This window comes from Acomys minous (assembly GCF_964271855.1).
Source record: "Acomys minous genome assembly, chromosome: 8".
In the NCBI taxonomy this organism is placed as follows: domain Eukaryota; kingdom Metazoa; phylum Chordata; class Mammalia; order Rodentia; family Muridae; genus Acomys; species Acomys minous.
This window is the reverse complement of record NC_140489.1, coordinates 118,812,144-118,820,064: the sequence shown is the minus strand read 5'-3', so window position 1 is coordinate 118,820,064 and position 7,921 is coordinate 118,812,144. Positions and strand designations below refer to the sequence as shown.

The window sequence follows — 7,921 nt, the reverse complement described above, 5'->3', positions numbered from 1 at the left end:
TGTGAATGTGTGTGTCACTGTTTTAGTAAATTCTATTTTCCAAGAGTTTATTTCATATCATTTCAAATATGCTTACAGAATTTTCACAGTGTCCCTGTACTATCTTTGTAATAGCTGAAGAACACAAATAACACTTCACCCCCTTTATTTGGAATGCTTGTCATGTGTGTTTTTCTTTGTTATATACAGTCTCTAATAGTCTAGACCCTATAGGCATGTCCAGCCTCTTGCCGTTACAACTTGACATGGTCATCTATTGAGTTAATACACAATGGAGTTTCAGAAAAGCTTCGCAGAACCCACCTCTGACTTTGTGTTGGGCCATTGTCACAGCCACCAGCCACCCTGGGTTCACGCAGCTCACAGGCCTCAGGGCTGATGTACCTGGAGGCTTCCCAATTGTATTAGTGCTTTTTGTCTGTTTTTTGTTTTGTTGTTGTTTTTGTGTTTTTTGTTTGTTGGTTTTCTGGTTTGTTTGTTTGTTTGTTTTTGCTTTTCAAGACAGGGTTTCTCTATGTAATAGCCCTGGCTGTCCTGGAACTCACTTTGTAGACCAGGCTGGCCTTGAACTCACAGACATCCACCTGCCTCTGCCTCCTGAGTGCTGGGATTAAAGGCGTGCGCCACCACAGCCATCTTGTATCAGTCTTTTCGAAGAGGTACTTTTAATTTGATTAGTTCTTCTATTTCACATGTTTGTTTTCTACTTCTTTCCTGCTCTGATCTTTACTTTTGTACCTTCATTATTAGATCACCAAGTCCATCTCGTTCTAACGTCCAGAGGTCAGGGGGCCACATCTGTCGCTTCTGTGCCTTTTCACTTTCCTGTTTCCTCATGCTCTTGAGTAGTTACTCTCAATATGTCAAAATATGTTGAGGAATCATTTAATATGTTGTATAATGTTCTCTTCCTCTCCGGTGACTCCTTGATTGCTTCCGCCAGGTTCCCACATGGATAACTTTACCAGAGTTACGTTAGCCCAAGTTCAAGGCTTGAGATACAATGAGCTCTAAACGACAGCGATGTGGGCTGCAGCTTATTCCGTCCTGAAAGCGATGAGAGGGGTTGGGGCTAGAGTACCTGCTTCCGGTCAGTGTTTGACTTCCGTTCTGACCACCTTCCCCCAGCTCTGTAATGTAGCCAGGAGCCGTCACCCTGTTACCCAGGACAAGGCTGTCTTCATGTGGCTACAACTCTTAGATTTGCCTTGTTCCTCAATCATTTCTCAGTCTTGGGAAAGCTCTTGAGGCTTTTTAAAAAGTTCTCTTAGCTAGGAGATGGTGGTGCACACCTTTAATCTCAGCACTCTCCAGGCAGAGGCAGGTGGATCGCTGTGAGTTCAAGGCCAGCCTGAGAAACCATGTCTTGAAAACAATATTCTTTGAACTATATCTCGCTTGTTTTGTACGTGCAGCACTAAAGAGTAAAGCTCAGGCTTCGTGGATGCCAGGCCAGCAGTCTGCTTGCTTTGAACCTTGCTTAGGAATTTTGCAGCTGGATTTCTTGAATGAAGTGAACCTGCAGTTTTCGTTTTCCTACCTACAGTTACCTTATTTGAAAACTGAGATTCTGTTCATCTCATAAACGTTGGTTGAATGCTGTTTTGTTTGTCTCAGATTGCAACCATTTTACTGGGCTCAGGAATGAACAACTACAGTTCCAAGCTACTGAGGCTGTCTGATTCTTTTTGTTGGTTTTTTCCCCCTTTGGCTTGTTGTTGTTGTTGTTGTTTCAAGACAGGGTTTCTCTGTGTAACAGCTTTTGACTGTCCTGGACTTGCTTTGCAGACCAGACTGTCCTAAAACACAGAGAGATCCGCCTGCCTCTGCCTCCCCGAGTGCTGGGATTATATCGGTGTGTGCCACTGCACCCAATAGGATGTCTGATTCTGGATCTATTCACAGTGGGAGGGTAGGTTGGATTTTCCAAGTCCACTGTTATCAGAAGGAAGTTTTGGGCCTTCAGTTACAACTCAGCCTTAGAGCATTTACCTAGTGTGTACAAAGCCTTGGGTTTGATCCCTAGTAACACAGCTCTTCCTGTGTAAGTTCCTTCCTCTGTAGTTCTGGGAGTTCAAACCGGGGTCCCCAGGGAAATATACATGTAGGCAAGTTAGATATCCCCAGACTCTTTTGACTTTTTGGGGTCAGGTCTTATCAAGTTACTCATGCTGTCTTGAAACTAATCCTGTAGACTAGGCTGGCCTGACCCTGCTGCCGTCCTCCCGCCTTGGCCCCCAGAAGAGCCAGTACTAGCGCTGTGCCAGCATGCCGGCTCTGTGATAAACCCTCATGTTCTTTGGTTCAATCTCACACTTGTATCAAAGACATTGTTTTAAAAAAATGGCAATGCCAAATTGGAAAGCCTGAATGGAGAGCATTCCTGGAACAATGTAAATAGTAGGAATTGATTCATGAGTAAAAACTTAAAAAAAAAAAAACAAATAAGCCAGTAAGACTGAAAGAAAGCCAGTCAGTGACCCCACAGCCTTCGCCTTGCAAAAGACACCGGGAAGAGCATTTTAACACAGAGGCTTCATTTTAGAAATGAAAAATAAATAAATAAATAAATTACTTGTTTCAACAAATAGATTAAAAAAGAAGAGAGAACTGAGGATGTGGCTCAGGGGTCAGGTATAAATGGAATCTGGGCAGGGCCCTGGGTTCAGTCACCACCTACCATTCTCCACCCCACTCCCGAATTTACAGGGAAGAATCCCAGGTGAATGAATATACAAAGTATTTTACTGAAATTTTATTTTGACGGTAAAACATAACAAATAAGATTCCCCAAAGGCCAGTGAATTGTAGTATTTTCTACTTAGTTTCATCAGTCAGGAGAGAAAATGTGCTTAATCTGACATTCAGCTCGTGTCAGATTAAAGAAACACAGAAAACTGTCTTCCAAAGTAACATGGGGGAGCTGGAGAGATGGCTCCGTGGTTAAGGGCATCTGCTGCTCTTCCAGAGGTCCCGAGTTTGGCTCCCAGCACACACAACAGACAGCTCATGACCATCTTTAACTCCAGCTCCTCTTCAGGGGAGCCAATGCCCTCTTCAGACTTCTGCAGACAGCCACACACATGCACACATAAATAAAAATAAGAAAGGATTGTGGGAAAAAAATCTTTCAAGCACCTATAGTATCACACTCAATGTTAAAACTATAAAATTTCCACTAAAACCAGAAAAAGTATGTGGGCATAATAGCCTAGGCCTTTAACCCCATCACCAGGAAGTCAGAGTTACCCTCAGCTACAGTGAGTGAAGGCTAGCCCGGGATATACAAGACTTTGCCTCCATGCCCCTCCCCTGAAGGCCCCGGAATCGCATTAAGAATGCCTCCAATCACGGCTTTTATTAAAATTATCCATGTTACCCCCCTATGAGGTAAGCTTTGGAGCTGAGAGAAATGAGGAATCCTTTTCCGTTTTCCTTTTTCACAAGAAGCATGAGACAAGGTCATGAGCCAGAGGGGTGGGATCTGGGTGAGAAGTTGTCAGACTTTTGGCCAGAGGGCTAGGGACTGACTAACCGTCCTTTCGAGGAAGACAGGGTGCTTGCTGAGGATCGTCCCATGACAGCTAGGAAGAGCTAAGCGTCTACTGTGTTTTGTGGTCATGAGTATAAAGGCGAACCCGTGACCCCGGAATTTGATGAGCACGGTGAAACTGTGCTTGAGCCAAGGTTAGGGTTTTTCTAGATGAGTAACCCCGGATTGCAAGGACGCTAAGCATGCCTGGGAGAGACCTGTGTGATGGTGGCGAATTCTAAGCAGGGTTAAGAGGGGGGTGGCGTGCTGAAAAATGAAGGGACCCACGCGATGGGAGTGGAGAACTGGGGGTACACACAAAAGTCACACCCTTGAAGACTCCAAGATTAAGTAGCAATGAGGCACAGGGTCCATGGAGGTAGACGGTAGCTAAGCTAAGTCAGAGGCCCGGTGGTTGGGCACTGGAAGGGAGTTAAAGGAGGGTGTCCGTGCGGGTGGTAAGGCCTCAACAGTATGGATTCAGGGCACAGAAGCAGTGAGCTAAGGTCTAAAGGGGAGGAGCTGAGAGGGACAGAGGGACAGAAGTTTCAAACCACGTGGCCAAATGGACTGAGAGTCTCGGGAGCTGGGGTGCTGAAACAAACAGGAACCAAGGGTCCCGGAGCCTGAGGAAAACGTACTGAGACCAGCGCAAACCTGCCTCTCTCACAGAAGGCTGCAGGAAGACAAGGAACTTGCTGATGGTAGCCTGCAGGTCCCAGAGACCCAGTGGGAGGGTTTGAGCAGGGAACAGGTACTCACCCCAGTGAGATCATGTTGGAAGAGCTGGGAGGACTCAAAGTGTACAGTCCAGGGGTGAAGTAAGTGGTGTTTCTTGGGAGGGGCTTGGGGAGGGTTTTTAAATAAGCATCCTAAGTACTCTTCCTGATGCTGCAGTGGCCGAGCATGAAACACCGTCAGTGTGGATGGATTGGCTGCTGATGGCTTGGCCAAGAGGGTTCCTGCCTTCATCCTGGATCGAAGTTTCCAGGTAGGGAAGTTTCCAGACCATGGCCAGTAGGGGAGGAAGGAAAAGACCCTGAAGGCGATTGTGAATCCATAGGCTTACAGTCCAAAAGCTTATCAGGGTATTGGAGGGTCGGAAGACCTTAGCCTGTGGGACAAAGGTGTGTGCACAGGCTGAGGGTAAAGGTGTTGGGCACAGATAAGGCTGGAGACATGGTCTGCTTCAGTGCCTGAATGGGGACCCGAACTCTCGAACCTGGTACCACCAAGCAACAGATTCTAGAAATGCTGCTTGTTCGGGCTGGGCCCCGAGAAGCAATCCCAATCTCCCTCCCTCCCTCCCTCTCTCTCTCCCTCTCTCTCTCCCTCTCTCTCTCTCTCTCTCCCTCTCTCTCTCCCTCTCTCTCTCTCTCTCTCTCTCTCTCTCCCCTACCCCCTCTCTCGCTCTCTCTCTGGCTTGGGCTGAGGAAGAGGAGTTAAGGGAAATGGCAGTCTTGGGCTACTTCTCCTCACTCTCGTAAGCACCCTAGAGGGGCCTGCCTCCTGGCCTGTGAAAATTCTCCCGATCTGTGCACTTGCACCGAGTTGCCCTGTGTCTCACATTCAGTCCTTCAAAGATTTACTGGCCACCTACCACGTCAGTAACTGAGCTAGAACCTGAGAAACGTCCTGTGCGCAGGAAGACTCAGTGTCACATTTCTTGGTCCAGACATCACCTTTAAGCATTTGCGCCTCAGATTCCTACTTACCTAGTAAGGGGCGGAGCCAAAGAGTTCGTTTATACTTGGCCTTATTTGGAAATTCTAGCTTAGAATTGTACAAGGTTGGGGAGGGGAGGGGAGGGGAAGGGAGGGGAGGGGAAGGGAAGGGAGGGGAAGGGAAGGGAGGGGAGGGGAAAGGAGGGGAGGGGAAGGGAAGGGAGGGGAGGGGAGGGGAGGGGAGGGGAGGGGACCTCTTAGGCGTCAGCAGTTGGCGGGAACCTGTTTTCCTTTTTCAGATGGGACCTCCTCTTTTCTACTGTGGTGGCGGTTCTGCCTTAGGCAAGACTGAGCCGAAGCTCTCAGGACTCCATCTCCCCCAGGCGGCCTCAAACCCCACCTTCCAGGATTGGGTAGGTGAAAGTTTGTGCTTCCATTAAAGCGCAAAGGCTTCCCTGCTGGGCCTGGGAAGGATGCAGGAAAAGGGTGGTCAGCTAATGACAGCTGGCTGGCGGTGACACTGGAGCTGAAACGATGACTTATTCGAGTCCAACTATTCTTTGTCCGCAGGTGACACCATGGAGAGAAGAACAGAATATGTCTTCTTAGAGCAGAGAAGTTGGGGGGGGGCGGGGAGAAGGGGTTACATTCATTGCTCAGAAGTAGAGAGCCTGGAACATGAAGGAAATCCAGAAGATTAAAAATAAAAATAAAAATAAAAATAAAAATAAAATAAACTGAAGGCTTGACCACAGTGCCAGATCCAGGGAGAGGACGCACAACAGAGAAAGAAGAGTCCGTGAGGAAAAGCAGGAAAGGGCGTCATGGACAACGAGAAGGCGTCTACAGGTCTTTAGTGACAACTTGAAAGAACAGTAATGGATAAGTGGGCACTCAAGAGGCAGATCGCTGTGCGTTCGAGGCCAGCCTGGTCAAGAACGCTAGTCTAGAACAGCCAAGGTTACACAGAGAAACCCTGTCTCCAAAAGCCAAAGCAACAACAACAACAACAATAACAATAGCAATAATAATAGATGAGTGGAAGACAGGAACAGGAAGTCGGCAGGGAGCTGGGCCCAGATGAACTTCTATTTAGAGGAAAGGGGCTGCCATGGTGGATGAAGCTTGAGGCTTGCCGAAAATGCCTAGAGTTGGGCTGAGCCAGCCCTCTCCTTCTAGGAAGAGGAAGCTTTGGCGCTTGTAGCTGCTCTCCCCTGGGAAGCCTGGGAGATAGTGGGGGATAGAGCTGAAGGGGTGTCCCACACACCTCAGGCCAGGCCTTCCATGTTCCCCAGAGAACCCGGCCCTGAGATACTACCCTTCTCTCTCCCCACACCTCCCAGTGGTAGACAGCAAGCAGGCACACCTGAAGAAGTTCAAGATAACGCATGCGCTGCCCGCCTTGGTTTCTGGAGCCTTTAACTTGAGCCAACAAGTTGATCCATTGTGGCAAGATCCTTTTTTCTGCTTTTCTCAGAGGTAGTTGGTAACCACAGTGCCTCACTGGGCAAACTAAGAAGCAAAATAAAGAATTACATCCCTAAAAAAAAAAAAAAGTCCAAGATCAACAGGAAGCCGCACAGGAAGTTCCCATAGAAGATGAAAACATCTGATCTTTGTGCTGAGAGCAACAGGCTGAGGGGATCTTGGGAGATGCAGCCATGGAGGTGTTAGTGGGCTGTGCCAACACCTTTTTTTCCCAGAATGCCCCAGGCCTGCCAACTAGCCCTGCCCATGCTTGGAGGTAAGCACACAGATACAGACAATGCAAACCTCCTAAGAGATTCTGTGTGCAAGACAGTCAAGACAGTAGAAGTGGGAGTCTGGAACCTTCTCTCACTTGCAGTACTTGGCCATGTCTTAGCTGGAGACGAGGCCTTTGATCAGGCCTGCCTGCTGTGAGGCTCCTGACAGCTGGGTCGCTCAGGTCAAGCCTCATCAAGTTCCATATTTCAGGACCTGCTGTTTCCATCTTCTTGACCCCAGAACCTGTTCACATTCTTTCAAAGTGCGAATCCAGAAGGGTTTTCTTGGATATTTGCTTTAAGTGTCTATGGGTGTTCTGCCTTCACGTATTGTCTGCACACCAAATACAAGCTCCGTGCCTACAGAGGCCAGAAGAGGGTTCCAGATTCCCCCAGAACTTGAGGTACAGACTGTTGCAAGCTATCACGTGGGTGCTAGAAACTGAACACAGGTCTCCTGGAAGAGCAGTTGATGCGCTTAACAATAGAACCATCTCTCTAGCCTCTGCACACATTGAGAAATCTCTTTAGGGAGCATTTTAGGGAAGACAGCTAGATTCACATATCTGCCTCTGCAGTAAAGCTTCTATAAAGTGCTTTGGTTGACATGGTTGTTAAAAAAAAAAAAACTAGGGTCCTAGAGTTTTGAGACCGAGTTGAGAAAGAGGCGTCCTCCTGACTGCCTCCCAGGAATTTCCTCCCCAAAGCAACATGCTTGACGGGATGTCAGTTGGAAGACCAAGTCACAAAAAGACTGTTGCTTCCCATACTCAGCCTTTTTGCAGATTCAGCTCAAAGCGGGGGTAACCTGTTCTAAGCTGCACCCCAGAGAACCCCCACTGAGAAGGATCCAAAGATGTCCCTGCTAGATTCCAGGGGGAAACTGAGGAGGAGGCCTCCCTGACCAGCTGAATCCAGCAATAGGAAAGCTGTGAGTTTTAACCCCAGCATAAACAGTATCACTTCTGGCTTTTCCCTCC

The 7,921-nt window shown here is 48.0% G+C and overlaps 1 long non-coding RNA gene across 1 annotated transcript; it reads left to right on the top strand.

Annotated features, from left to right (window-relative positions):
* The first annotated feature begins 4,441 nt into the window (after positions 1–4,441).
* Positions 4,442–5,806, top strand: LOC311602920. Its single transcript, XR_014780899.1, has 3 exons — positions 4,442–4,523; positions 5,496–5,609; positions 5,767–5,806. It is a non-coding gene; the product is annotated as an uncharacterized lncRNA (long non-coding RNA).
* The last annotated feature ends 2,115 nt before the right edge of the window (positions 5,807–7,921 follow it).